The sequence below is a fragment of the Atractosteus spatula genome (assembly GCF_055471065.1).
Source record: "Atractosteus spatula isolate fAtrSpa1 chromosome 16 unlocalized genomic scaffold, fAtrSpa1.hap1 SUPER_16_unloc_1, whole genome shotgun sequence".
Lineage (NCBI taxonomy): Eukaryota > Metazoa > Chordata > Actinopteri > Semionotiformes > Lepisosteidae > Atractosteus > Atractosteus spatula.
Window position 1 is genome coordinate 2102612 of NW_028296631.1, and position 14889 is coordinate 2117500.

The 14889-nt window shown below is 40.2% G+C and overlaps 1 non-coding gene across 1 annotated transcript; it reads right to left on the reverse strand.

Annotated features, from left to right (window-relative positions):
- Nucleotides 1-4018: 4018 nt before the first annotated feature.
- On the reverse strand, nucleotides 4019-4100 carry trnas-aga (transfer RNA serine (anticodon AGA)). Its single transcript has one exon. It is a non-coding gene; the product is annotated as a tRNA-Ser (tRNA).
- Between the last annotated feature and the right edge of the window lie 10789 nt (nucleotides 4101-14889).

Below are 14889 nucleotides of genomic sequence, written 5' to 3' on the forward strand. Positions count from 1 at the left end.
CACATATATTCCTGATAATTCTGAGCACGTCTCAGATCTGGCCCAACACATTTACAATGAGGGACAGAAATATCAGGACTATTATACTGAAAATTGGGGAATTGGGTCTTGGGTAAAGTCTGTGTTTGGGGCCTGGGGTGGAACCTTTTTATAGTGTGTATCTGTAGGAGTAGTATTGTTTATATGTATAATTGTAATCATCACATTCACAAAAACATGTATCACATCTTGCTATAACCGTGGAACGTACAATGACATGGCAATACATACCTGTTCGCCAAGAAAGGAAAGATCTGCCCTGACATTGTATGTATAAAAATAGGCTACACTGACGTATGCCATATTTTATAAGGGGGGAATGAAGAAAGATGTGAAGACGGGGGTTTGAATTTAATCCTTTCTGTAGGGGGTTTAGACTTCTAAGTCACAAGCTGGGGTTTATGGCAGGAAAGGGGGTTAACTGATAAGGATTGCAGATGCAAGCTAGGAACCCCCCTGGGTGTAATGTTAAACTGACCATTTGCCCAGAACATCGTAAACTGGCCAAATACCATGAACCCCCCTCTTTACCATCAGACCGAGTGACGTCAGAAACGGAGAAGAAAACACTATATAACCCAAAAGTTTGTAACAGTACGTTGAACAATACTTCGGTTTTGTTGTTTCTTGCGGGAAACAAGACTTCGGCTTTATTGTTCCTTGCATGCAATAAACTCATCTGTTTTACTTCATCTCAGGATCAAGAACCTTATTTCTTCTGTTACAACACAGCACTGGGGTCCTAGGTTCAATTCCTGCCATCCTGTGTGTGAGGGGTTTACATGTTCTCTCTGGGTTAGATGGTTTTTCTCCATATGTGTGATATGACTCCCTCTCGCACTCCAAAACATACTGGTAAGTTAATTGGTTTATGGGAAAACTGGCCCTGGCGTGTGTGTGTTTGTGTCTGTCTGTCCTGTGATGGACTGGCGCTATGTCCAGGGTGTATTCTGCCTTGTGTCCTTTGCTTACTGGGATAGGCTCCAAATCCTCTGTACTGGATAAAGAGATTAGAAATGGATGGAAGTAAACGCACTGTGTGGATGGAACTATACACAGTGTTAGAAACCCACGATGAAATGGCAGCATCTCACTGAGAATAAAATATTTTATAGTGCTGGCTTAAGGAAACCTTTCCACCTTTCCACCTCTCTTGCACATCAGTATCCATACCTAGTTATTTAAACAAATTGCCTCTAATTATAAACATCTTAATATGCTGGCTCTGTGGATCCGCATCAGCTATGTTTGCCCATTCCTTCAATTCATGTGCATCCAACACACAGTTCAATGCCAGCACCTACACATAATCTAAAATACAATCCTTATTTCAGTATCTATGTAAACATATAGTCTGTTAACTTCATCATCTTCATCAAAAGTATGCCTAACCCCATTAGGAAGTGTTCTTGTTATAAGTGTATTCCTCAGCTTTCCCCAAATTATCTTCTTCTTGCCAACATCTCTAGTCTTTTATCCTGCAATAACTCAGCCAACACTTAAATCTCCAAAAGCTGCTTGTGTTAATTTCTTTAAATCACAAATATCATGTGTAAATACTGGCCATGTAATACTCTGCATTGTGGAATAATAGTTTATTTTAAAGGGAACTAGAGAAATCAAGAAAGGCTTTTTTCTAGAATTAATAAATGCACATCCTGTTCACTGGGGAAATTAAGTCCACACCGAGCAATCTTCAATATGTTCAGAATATGACGGCAAGAATCCTATCAGGGATGCATTACACCTGTTTTCAAGTCCTTGCACTGGTTACCTATCAGATTTCGAGTCAACTTCAAAATCCTTATCCTCCTTATATACTGTCCTACAACTGTTATTATTGATCACCGAATTATTGTACTTGACATGACTTCATTCAGCCTTTCCTGAACGTCTATGACAGGCAGAGAGAGTGCTGTTTCTGGTGCGATCTTTTGCAGCTGACATTTCACTGTTTTAAACGAACAAGAAATTAGATTGCTCATAAATCAGTTATTCTATATAAACACAGCGTAATTGCCCTCCGAAAATCCTCTTTTTCTTGTTCGTTTTAGAGACCTCGATCGAAACTGATTTTAGATGTCAGAAAGGATTTATTTTCTCTGTATTTCCTACATTGCTTTGTCGAGATTTTAACTTTATATCTAACTTTATATCTAGGCTCAGATTTCAACTATAAATCGTACAGTAATTAATAGCAGTAAATACTGATGTTTTGCGCCCTCTTACCACAAAAATATATGTTTTGTAGCTAGGATTAACTTTATTTCGTACGCATAGCTACTCCGATTCAGACACCGAACAGTTAAAGATGGCGGCAAATCAGACACCCAGAGGGGGGAGGGGGGGGGCGTCTTCTCGCCTCCATAACTAAAATGCCAAATAGGAGTGGCTTAAGCGACATACACAGTCGTGTAACTGACAGATTGAGGTAGCCTATCGTGTAAATTTCGCTTTGTTGCTGATAGGTTAAGCTTTCGAAACTCTGCCCCAAAGTCATGTGACTGATTTTTCGCCCTGTTTCGTTGGTTAAACGCAATGATCACAAGCACCACCATGGTAACTGGGATGTGTAGTTTTTAATTCCGTTTGAATTATAACTGTACGTACTGTCTTCATATTTGGCCAGGGCTTTAAAGAGAAGGCGCGCCAAAAAATTTCGGTGCCGTCGTCTCCGCTTTAAAGGTACCCCCGTGCTGGAAGAATTTGACCTCGGAACGTTTGCCCAGCGTAGTTATAGTGGACATAAAAACAAGAGTTCGCTGGCATTATATCCTAGAAGACACAGACCGGCACCAGACCGGTAAATGCTTGATGAACTAGGGATTGGACAGTTTCCAAGTGCTTGTACAATCGATGGAAATGTTCAAATAAATGTGCAAAAGAAATAAAATAATCATTTATTTCTTTATCATATTGGCTAGCTAATGTCCTCTCTTTGCTAGTTAGTGGCTGTGTTTCTGCGTTGGGTAGCAACGGGTGACTGTTCTCAGGCGGAAGATGTAAACAGCTTAATTTTCATGTTAAATAATTTTTAAAAATTAAAATTCATTCTATACAGCAATCACATATTTGGGTACTGTTTCATAAAACTTTCATGCTTAAAATGTTTAGGGAGAAATGGAAGACTGGTGTGTATTTTTTCTTTAAACTATCAAGACCAGCCATACACAGTACAGTTTATGTACATACAGTAATGTTTATGTTCCTAAATTAATATCGTTTATGACCTTCAGATGCGTTATGCTCCTCTTCTTTTTATGCTCAGCTACTAAAATTTCCCTTTAGTGGTAAAATTCCATATAAATATTCAAAACTAAGCGGATTGAAATGTTCACAGTAAAGACATTAGTAAAGGTGCACAGTAAAGGCACCACGAGTGCCCCTGTCGGTCATTTTGACCAGCCAATCACTTACCGCGGTGCCCTACGGTGCCCTGCGGGTTTGTTACTGTACTACGGGTTTTTACCGCTCATTTTGAATGGCTGCATCTGTAGGTTGTCTCTCGCAGTGTTCAGGAATTGCATTCCGAAACTGAGTCAGATCAAAAGTTGTAAGAAAAGCACCTATGGTGTCGGTTCTAACAGCTTTATTGATTCGATGTTAAAGGCCGGAAATGGGGCACAAGACACGCGACCGCAAAAAGCGTCGCCATCTGCTTCCAGCTGCAAAATGCCGTTTGCGGACGCTGAAGCATTTGAACTTGAACTTTATTGCCATATGTAACCGGTACTGGTACAATGGAATTCTTACTTACAGAAGGTCTCTCGATTGTAAAACAAGTGTAAAAAACAAGACAAAGTGCAAACAGTGCATCAAGACAATGTACAAACAAACAATAGACAATGTGCAAGTAAACATGTAGACATTTCTTTCCAAGGCAGCGGGTACAAGCGATCTCGCGTTTTAAAACCACCAGGAAAAGCAGAAAGGCACTTTTCCTTGCTTGCGCCAGCACACAACGATGTGAGGAGGACACCGTAGTCGGCAGGATTCGAACCTGCGCGGGGAAACCCCAATGGATTTCTAGTCCATCGCCTTAACCACTCGGCCACAACTACAGCGAGCACCACTGTTGCTGCGTTCTTGCTACAATCTCACATGGATCGCGAGGCGCCGGCGGAAACCTTTTTCAAAGTCGTTCTCCATTAAAAAAAAAACCTTTCCAAAATACAAGCCTTGCAGACAGACACGCCTCAGAGGACTTAAGGGTGGCTTCATGTGGGAATGATAAAGTCTCCCCGTCCGGACAGGAAAATGGCACTTTGTTAGACACAAAGAAACAATCAACAACAGACAAATATCCACAAGCATTTAAGAAGCCGCACCATGTTCTTGCTACAATCTCACACGGATCGCGAGACGCCGGCGGAAATCTTTTTCAAAGTCGTTCTCCGTTAAAAAAAAAAACCTTTCCAAAATACAAACCTTGCAGACAGACACGCCTCCGAGGAATTAAGGGTTGCTTCATGTCGGAATGATAAAGTCTCCCCGTCCGGACAGGAAAATGGCACTTTGTTAGACACAAAAAAACAATCAACAACAGACAAATGTCTACAAGCATTTTAGAAGCCGCACTTGAAATAGCTCTTACATTCGTGTTAGATGCAGGAATCGCCTTTTTATTGACGCTCTTACGAACGCCATGGAAAGCAAAACAAAGCAAAGCAGAGCAGAACAAAACGAACAAAATAAAACCCTCACGTCCTGCACTTGAATATAATGCCGTTACGTGCCGAAGCGGTATTGGACGTCATCCTAGCACTGCAACCCGGGGCGTACGGTATATGGGAATGAGCACACGTCACGAATTGTCTCTAATAACTCCCTGCACTGTAAGGCGCCTTGAAGCGTGCACCCTCAACATTCATCTTTGCGCATCTGTGAAAGGTAAACTCTTGAGCAAACTCTGAACCAGACACTCAAACTCCAGCTAGCATTAGGGGTAGCATTCCCACGCTACTTGAACACTTTGTTTACGCTCAGTGCTGGATTTTGGGAACTTTAGGACGAGTGGGACTTTTCTCCTATCTGTCAATTCGTTTTGTTTTGGAGACTCTTGGCTGTCTGTGTTGTATAGTGCAGCGTGAAGAAAACGTTTTCGAAAACTGTGCCGGCTCAAAAGTTGTAAGAAATCCTCTCCAGCTCTTTTAAGTCTCTTCAGTTTTGTCATTTAAAGTGAAACTAGATGTATAACTGGAGCCTCACTTATGCAAATGGTGAGGCTCCAGTTCGACATCTAGTTTTACTTTATATGACAGAAGTACGTCAGACTGCGCCGGACTGGGGGATCACTTCCGGTTATTTTTACCATCTTAAATATTTGAAATCCTCCCCTAGGCAATTGTGACACTTCATCTTGGCTCCACCTAGGACACTCTTCAATCTTCCATCACTTCTCTCTTCTCCCGCAACACTCTCGTCTGTCGGCAGTATGTGGCGTCTTTGCATTACCACCAATCTCACCACAGCAAGAAAGCAACGGGTTTTGGCAAGAGAGGAGGAGACTGAGAGGTATGTCTTAACACCGATACTACAGTGCTTAAGTACTGCTCACGTATATGTTTCTAGGTTTATATTATGCATTTCATACGGTGAAATTACTTTTGAGCAACTAATAAGAAGCGCGAAACGGTATGCGTTTTAGTTTCGTTTTGTGCTGGGTCCCGTGGATTGATTAGAGATATCAAGTACATACAAGTCATTTTTTAAATGTTGTAGTTCGTCTTGAAAAAATGTTACGAGTACATCATCTATCAACAATTACACAGGTTCTGTTTCCATATTGCGGACTTTGGTTACGTAATATTATTTTCTAGATTTCACGTTGTGAATATATGATTTGGGCAAACAGAGCCGCAAAGAAGTACATTATGGGTTGTTGTTGTTTTTTTTGCAGTTTTATCTAGAACAAGCGATGCTTAAACCTTTGTCTGATTCTTGTGAAACTATCCACACGACAGTTACAGTACCTAGGAGTTGACTTCAGTGATGTCACTGATGGGATGTTTCTAAAAATCCATCCTCTGTAAAACGTCTTCTCTAGTTGTCCTGCATATGTATTCGCTAATGAAGCTGTGTGTTCTGAGCCTGGATCTCTACATTTCTGTATGAACCAGCTTAGAGGGCTAAAGACAGCTTGTGTTTAAATTGAGTGTAAGGCAATTTATGCTTCTAAAGTCATGGTCAGCATTTATTATTGTACTGTGCTGTAAACTTGTTCTGTGCCTAGTCACATTATTTTATAGCGTTTTTATAGTGTTATCAAATCCGGTGGCGCTGTGTGTTAGTTTCCTGACTCCCATGTCACATGGTCTGTGATTGAAACCTGTGAAACCGGTTTAATTCGTCACAGCCAGCACTCCGGCAGAGAGGGGGTTGTGTTCGTAAAGTAGAAGCAGGCGAGATTTCCAGCGAAAGACACCTCCCCCCCACCCTCATACGATTCGCATTGTAATTACACATTGTAATTGTATTACACATTGTACACATGCTTAAAAGAGAAGAGAGAAAACGCAAGCCTTCTTCAGGTGTGAGGGTCTTCTGCTCAGAATGAAACGCTAAAATGTAATGTAGGCTCTGAATGGGTTCAATTATGATTTGGGCTTGATTAAGGTCGCTGCCTTTCATCTAAAACCCTACTTGAATCCTTCGAAACTAAAAATCAGCGTTAGTGAGTTCTAAATAAAGAGGTATCCAGGTAACAGTGAAACGGGCGACAGTCTGGGGAGATCGCCCGTTTTCCATGTAAATAGTTCCCTGGTTCCGCACCCCTTGGTGTTTCTCTCGCTCTCTCTCGGGTCACCTGATCATTAGCTCGAAAGATTTCAGTGCTTTGTGTATATTCTAATGGTAGTGGGGGCAGGGTGTGTGGGAACAGGTTTGGTTGAAATTGCATTGGAGATCTATGTTCTTCACACCTGAAACATTTTCTCTGAAAGCATTTTCTTCGCAGTTTAACCGATCTTGTTACAGCATGTTACAGTTTACTATTATTAACCATATTAATTTTAAGTGCTTAATGCCATTTTTTGACCAGGCACGAATATTCTTAAGTCCATATCTTCGCAAGGGAATCAGTGCGAATTGTAATACTAATTACATTAAAACTACTAACTACTAACTAATACTAATTAAAACAAACCAGAAACGTGTTGTTCTGTCTAATGACATTACAAGTGGAAAGATTGCAGATTTTAGTCGTCTTTAATTTTGTTACGTTATACATTTTAGAAACGTTTCATCCATACAAACACCACAAAACTATTTTCGATTGTATTTCTGAATAGTACAGATGCAGCCATTCAAAATGCGTGAGGTATTTCGCGGCATACCCCGGTGGGCGTGTCACAGTATCACGCGGTATGACGCAGTTAACGTGGTGTCACGTGGTTAACTATCCGGCGTCGCCTTGTAAAACCGCCAGGGGGAGCTTAACCTCTCATGTACAGCATTTGAGCCTTTAATTTTGAACTGTGTATTACAGCATGTTAATCATCAGTCATTAAAATGTTGGTATATTTTATGAAAGCAAGATTGCTCAGTTGGACAAAAGTACACAGCCTACCTTTATCAGAAATATCAAAGCCTTTACTGAAGATATTACTAATAGTATTAATAATGGATGACTTTGGACAAGCTGTATACTCAAAGTATAATTTCTTTAGCACATTTGTACAAGCACTTGTAATCTGTCCAAGCCATACTTTGTCAGGCATTTTGTTTTACTTCAACGGGCATAAAAACTTCCTTGCTTTTAACAGGGCGTTTCATAATTTCTAGCTACGAAAATGATTTAAAATGCGACACCTATCATTCAACTAGAGCTTAAAATATCACAAGGAAAAATACACACCGGTATTCCATTTCTCCCTAAACATTGTAAGCTTCGAAGTCTTTAACTAACGTGATACCGGAGTCAACAAGCATACTTTTAGAATTTGATTAAAAGGGAATATAATATGGAATCGCGTATCTCAAGAATTTAATAACGGTATGATTACATCCGTGTACAGCGGCAGGGCTGTGTAGGGCTGTTTCGCCTGCCTGATCATGCGAGCTCTCTTGTAGCCTACTGGTCTAGGTGCGTGACTACCAACTGGCAGGTTGTGTGTTCAAATCCAGCTGGTGCTGGACTTTTATTTTAACAAACATTTCTTCGAAAAAATAGGTAAGCGATATTATGGACAATCAGTTGACTTTTATATTTCAAAATATCGCAACATGATCGATATTTGCGATATTTTGAACATATCTTCCCTTCTGACAGCGGTTCCTGCTTCTATTGTGTGTGTGTGTGTGCAACAGTAAATTTTTATAGAGAAATGGAGGCTGGACAGTATGCGTTACAATATAAACATTTATATTGATTTTAATCGTGTTCTGATTTAAATCGCAAACGCGTGTTTAATTATGTGTTTTTAATCATAATCAGGCTAATGCATTTCTACATTTTCTGTATGAACCAGCTTAGAGGTTCATACAGAAAGACAGCTTGTGTTTAAATTGAGTGTAAGGTAATTTATGCTTCTAAAGTCATGGTCAGTATTATTGTACTGTGCTGTACTGTGTCACATTATTTTATAGCGTTTTTATTGCGTTATTAAATCCGGTGGCACTGTGTTAGTGTCCTGACTCACATTATTTAAACTACCACACTGATCATTCATCTCTAAATAAACTTTATTTTATATAGCGTTTTAAGCGATTAGGTAATTAGATTGCTCATAAACCTAATCGCTTTTTCTACATAAACACAGTGTGATTGCTCTCTGAAAATGCTTTTCCTTTATTTTTAAAGTAGGCTCAGATCGTATTATTATAAACTTTCTTGGAAAAATGTATTTTATGTAAACCATGTTTGCTATTAATTCATTTAGGGCTAAAATACGTTCATTGTCTTCCAATCGAGTCGAGTTGACATTGGAAGCCTGCCACACCCGGACTGTTAAACCAACGCATTAGCACGTCAAAGCCCATTGAGCCAGTATTGGCTTTAGTATCCCCCCCTTCTCCCCTCAATTCAATTCAATTCAAGGTGTTTTATTTGCATGACAGATGGGTACAAGCAGTGTTGGGTATGTATATTGTAACGCTTACAGCAGACAGGCACTGTGTAGGAGCCGACGCACCAGAGCAGCGCCTGCATTTATAACTTAGTTTTTAAAATTAGTCAAGCAATACGAAGCATCTCCTTTTACTTAGTGCCTGAGCATACTGCAACGCGTGTGAAGCCCATAAACGATATTAATTTTGGAACTTAAACATACAGTATATGGCTGGTCTCGGTACTTTAAAGAAAACATACACACCAGTATTCCATTTCTCCCTAAACATTTTAAGCATCGAAGTCTTTAACTAACGCGATACCGGAGTCAACAAGCATACTTTTAGAATTTGATTAAAAGGGAATATAATATGGAATCGCGTATCTCCAGAATTTAAAGACCAGACAATCGCAAACTCGTTTTCAATAAAATTATTTTATTCATTCAGCAGTTTGTGAGAGGGACATCCAGCAGGGAGAGACACACACACCGGTTTTCATTGACAACATTGTTTTTTTTTCAATTCCTCTTGTCTAACAGGAATGTTTTGTTTGTGGACAGACTGTTAGACAAGAGGAAAAGACCGCCTCCTCCTACGAAGCATTTCGTTGATCCGATCACGAATTCTTTTCCAGTCGTACGCAGCAAGGGTTGAGAATCTTCGATTCACCATCGTACTAATGGTTTCCCGGAGATTGCAAGGCAAGGCACTTTTGCCTCTGGACCCATCGAAATTTACAGACGTGGTCCACCCCCAGTAAATTTCAAAAGTCACAAGATTTCGAAACACGAGGGCGGCGTAGCGGTCGGCTCTTGCTTTCCCGTCTATGCCGATGCACTGCAAGTACAACCCCCCCTCCATCTCCTGGGTGATGGGTAGCAGTTGGACATCTGGGAGAATTATTCGTCCCACTGGCATCTGTGAATTCCGCTGTGCTTCCTGGGGGGAGATAGCCGGCGGGGACAGCATCAACAGAGTCCTGCGCGGTGGTGAACTGAGAGGCCGGGATGGAGTGTCCTGAGGCGGTGTGTGCTCTGCGGGGGGCAGAGCTTCCGCCAGGCATTGCAACCTGCGCGGCGGGGAGAGCCACTTTTCAGGAGACGGCTGCTCAACTGTTTGACTGCTGGAACATACTGTCTCCTTCCTCTGCATTTTCAGGAGTGTCTCTAGCCTCCCAGTCCTCCCCAGTAATGCATCGTACTGCTCCCGCTGCTGCCGAAATGTCTCCATACAGGTGCTGCTTCTACAGGTTGGCACCCTGGCCAGTGGCCGAGAGCAGAGACCCACGGCCTGTGGCAAAATAACATAAGTCATGTAAGAAATAAAGTCACACAGTAGTATTCATCAGTCGCGGAACAGAAGTCAAAATAAACTTTTCTTTTTTTCCGTCTTACCGCTTTCTTTTTTACTGTCCTTGTGGTAGATCGTTTCGCCCGTGCGGTGTTTTCTTGAAGAACAGGCTACGAAGAAATAATTATAATTGAATTTAAAATTCAAAACGGCAATAATACCTTGTAATATGCGCTGTAATCGCGTATTTCAGATGAAGTCTGCTGTATTTGCTTACCCTTCGCTCTTTGGAAGCTGGGGCGGCAGAAGCACCTCGTCTCTTCCCGTAAAAGGTCTTGGTCTCCATACTGTACTATGGTCGCTGTAGTGCAGGTTCGCAGTTTTTTTTTTTGCGATGGGAGCTCACCCAATCCCTTGGTGTCTTTTATGCTATATTCACCTGTACGGCTAGAGTGTGTTCATTGTCTTCCAATGAAAGGCGGGTGCCTTTTGCCGAAGTCGGGAGACATTGGGGGCTTGCCACACCCGGACTGTTAAACCAACGCATTAGCACGTCAAAGCGCATTGAGGACCCGGGCGCAATAGTTGTTTTGTCCCTTGATTTACTGATCTGCATTAATTAAATCTTGTCAGTCAGGTCTTTTTTTCTCTATTTCAATTGTCGTTTACACATGCACGACTTTAAAAGCTAGCATGACAGGTTTCGATTCACATTAGCTGGCGAGCCTTGTTAAAAAAAACAATGACAATGTAACATGCCACTGTTTGTTCATGAACAAAGTTATACTGAGATTTCCTTAGATACGCGATTAAAAAATAAATAAAAATTTGAATCTCCTGCGGAACACATTCCATAAGAATCAGCGGTTCTACAACATATATCGCCTTTAAAGGTGGCTTCTCAAAACGCTTTACGGGATAAAAACAACCAGAACAGCAGCAACAACAATATTGTATTTCATTGCACTTTGAAAACCAAGTAATAACTTAACTCAGTACGTGCAAACGTTTTGTATGTTGCTGTCTTGAATGCCTGCGTACCCATAAGTATCTTATTTGCCTTGAGGCCTGTCTACAGTATATTTGTCCCCCTATCTCCCTCAATTCAATTCAATTCAAGGTGTTTTATTTGCATGACAGATGGGTACAATTCTTGTTGGGAATGTATACTTTGATATTTACACCCGGCGCGTCACCGAGGGAGCGTCTGCATTTATAACTTAGTTTTTAAAATTAGTCAAGCAATATGAAGCATCTCCTTTAGCTTTTAAGTCCCTTATGGTTTTTTCGTATTATATTCCCTATTAATCAAACTCTAAGAGTATGTATCGGCTTGTCAGTCAGGTCTTTTTTTCTCTTTTTCAATTGTCGTTTACACATGCACGACTTTAAAAGCTAGCAAGACAGGTTTCGATTCACATTAGCTGGCGAGCCTTGTTAAAAAAAACAATGACAATGTAACATGCCACTGTTTGTTCATGAACAAAGTTATACTGAGACTTCCTTAGATACGCGATTAAAAAATAAATAAAAATTTGAATCTCCTGCGGAACACATTCCATAAGAATCAGTGGTTCTACAACATATATCGCCTTTAAAGGTGGCTTCTCAAAACGCTTTACGGGATAAAAACAACCAGAACAGCAGCGACAACAATATTGTATTTCATTGCACTTTGAAAATTGCATTTGAGCACGGTTTTTGACTTTCTTAAAATTGCATTTTGGGCGCGGACAGCACATACAAGGGTTAATGAACTGCGCCAAGAAATTTAAAATAGTTTTCTTTAGGTGTGAGGGTAGGAATGGACCGCAGCAGGCATAATCAGCAAACCAGGAAAACAAAGAACAGGACAGGTGAGATGTGTAGCCAGAAAGCGAGTGATCAGAAAAAGGAAATGGATTTGTCAACTGATTGTCCATAATATCGCTTACCTATTTTTTCGAAGAAATGTTTGTTAAAATAGAAGTCCAGCACCAGCTGGATTCGAACACACAACCTGCCAGTTGGTAGGCACGCACCTAGACCAGTAGGCTACAAGACAGCTCGCATGATCAGGCAGGCGAAACAGCCCTACACAGCCCTGCCGCAGTACACGGATATAATCATACCGTTATTAAATTCTTGAGATACGCGATTCCATATTATATTCCCTTTTAATCAAATTCTAAAAGTATGCTTGTTGACTCCGGTATCACGTTAGTTAAAGACTTCGAAGCTTACAATGTTTAGGGAGAAATGGAATACTGGTGTGTATTTTTTTCTTGAAAGTACCAAGACCAGCTATATACTGTATGTTTATGTTCCAAAATTAATATCGTTTATGGCCTTCACACGCGTTACAGTATGCTCCTATTCTTTTTATGCTCAGCTACTAAGATTTCCCTTCAGTGGTAAAATTCAATATCTACAACGAGCACAGTAAAGACGTTTACAGTAAGTCTTTCTACGACAGACCAATGGACCATGAGTGCCCCTGTCGGTCAACCAATCACGCACCGCGGTATCCCGTGTCATCATACCTGCGGTATCTGTACCGCGGTGTCTGTACCGCGCACTTTGAATGGCTGCATCTGTATGTTACACTTAGTTCACTGTTTTAAATAGATCTAATTAAGAAAGTTAAGTGTTAGCATAAACTATTAGCAATCAATAATATTAAATTTAGCACTGTAATAAGCTGTTGCACTTTCCCCCGCATCTTGTAAAAATATATTTTCATTGTTCAAATATACATTAAGTCTGACTATCATATAATAAGTTAAATACAAAACTAAAGAAAAAATAGGGTTAAATATAATTCAAAATATTTTGCTAACAATGTTAACTGTTTATGAATAATAAAATGTATTAACTAAGGAGTAGGATGGCTCAGTTGTTAGTATGTTTTTTTGTTTTGTTTCTTTTTCATAAATACAACAGTAGTACCTGATGTCTCAGTGGCTTTCAAAATTAAATTATGCATGCAAACCTGTGAACTAGAAAGATAACTAAGATATCCATCCATTTATAATGGTGGCGAAGTGGTTAGCATTGCTATCTTGCAGCACTGGGGTCCTAGGTTCAATTCCTGCCATCCTGTGTGTGAGGGGTTTACATGTTCTCTCTGGGTTAGATGGTTTTTCTCCATATGTGTGATATGACTCCCTCTCGCACTCCAAAACATACTGGTAAGTTAATTGGTTTATGGGAAAACTGGCCCTGGCGTGTGTGTGTTTGTGTCTGTCTGTCCTGTGATGGACTGGCGCTATGTCCAGGGTGTATTCTGCCTTGTGTCCGTTGCTTACTGGGATAGGCTCCAAATCCTCTGTACTGGATAAAGAGATTAGAAATGGATGGAAGTAAAGGCACTGTGTGGATGGAACTATACACAGTGTTAGAAACCCACGATGAAATGGCAGCATCTCACTGAGAATAAAATATTTTATAGTGCTGGCTTAAGGAAACAGCCTTTCCACCTCTCTTGCACATCAGTATCCATACCTAGTTATTTAAACAAATTGCCTCTAAGTATAAACATCTTAATATGCTGGCTCTGTGGATCCGCATCAGCTATGTTTGCCCATTCCTTCAATTCATGTGCATCCAACACACAGTTCAATGCCAGCAACTACACATAATCTAAAATACAATCCTTATTTCAGTATCTATGTAAACATATAGTCTGTTAACTTCATCATCTTCATCAAAAGTATGCCTAACCCCATTAGGAAGTGTTCTTGTTATAAGTGTATTCCTCAGCTTTCCCCAAATTATCTTCTTCTTGCCAACATCTCTAGTCTTTTATCCTGCAATAACTCAGCCAACACTTAAATCTCCAAAAGCTGCTTGTGTTAATTTCTTTAAATCACAAATATCATGTGTAAATACTGGCCATGTAATACTCTGCATTGTGGAATAATAGTTTATTTTAAAGGGAACTAGAGAAATCAAGAAAGGCTTTTTTTCTAGAATTAATAAATGCACATCCTGTTCACTGGGGAAATTAAATCCACACTGAGCAATCTTCAATATGTTCAGAATATGACAGCAAGAATCCTATCAGGGATGCATTACACCTGTTTTCAAGTCCTTGCACTGGTTACCTATCAGATTTCGAGTCAACTTCAAAATCCTTATCCTCCTTATATACTGCCCTACAACTGTTATTATTGATCACCGAATTATTGTACTTGACATGACTTCATTCAGCCTTTCCTGAACGTCTATGACAGGCAGAGAGAGTGCTGTTTCTGGTGCGATCTTTTGCAGCTGACATTTCACTGTTTTAAACGAACAAGAAATTAGATTGCTCATAAATCAGTTATTCTATATAAACACAGCGTAATTGCCCTCTGAAAATCCTCTTTTTCTTGTTCGTTTTAGAGACCTTGATCGAAACTGATTTTAGATGTCAGAAAGGATTTATTTTCTCTGTATTTCCTACATTGCTTTGTCGAGATTTTAACTTTATATCTAACTTTATATCTAGGCTCAGATTTCAACTATAAATCGTACAGTAATTAATAGCAG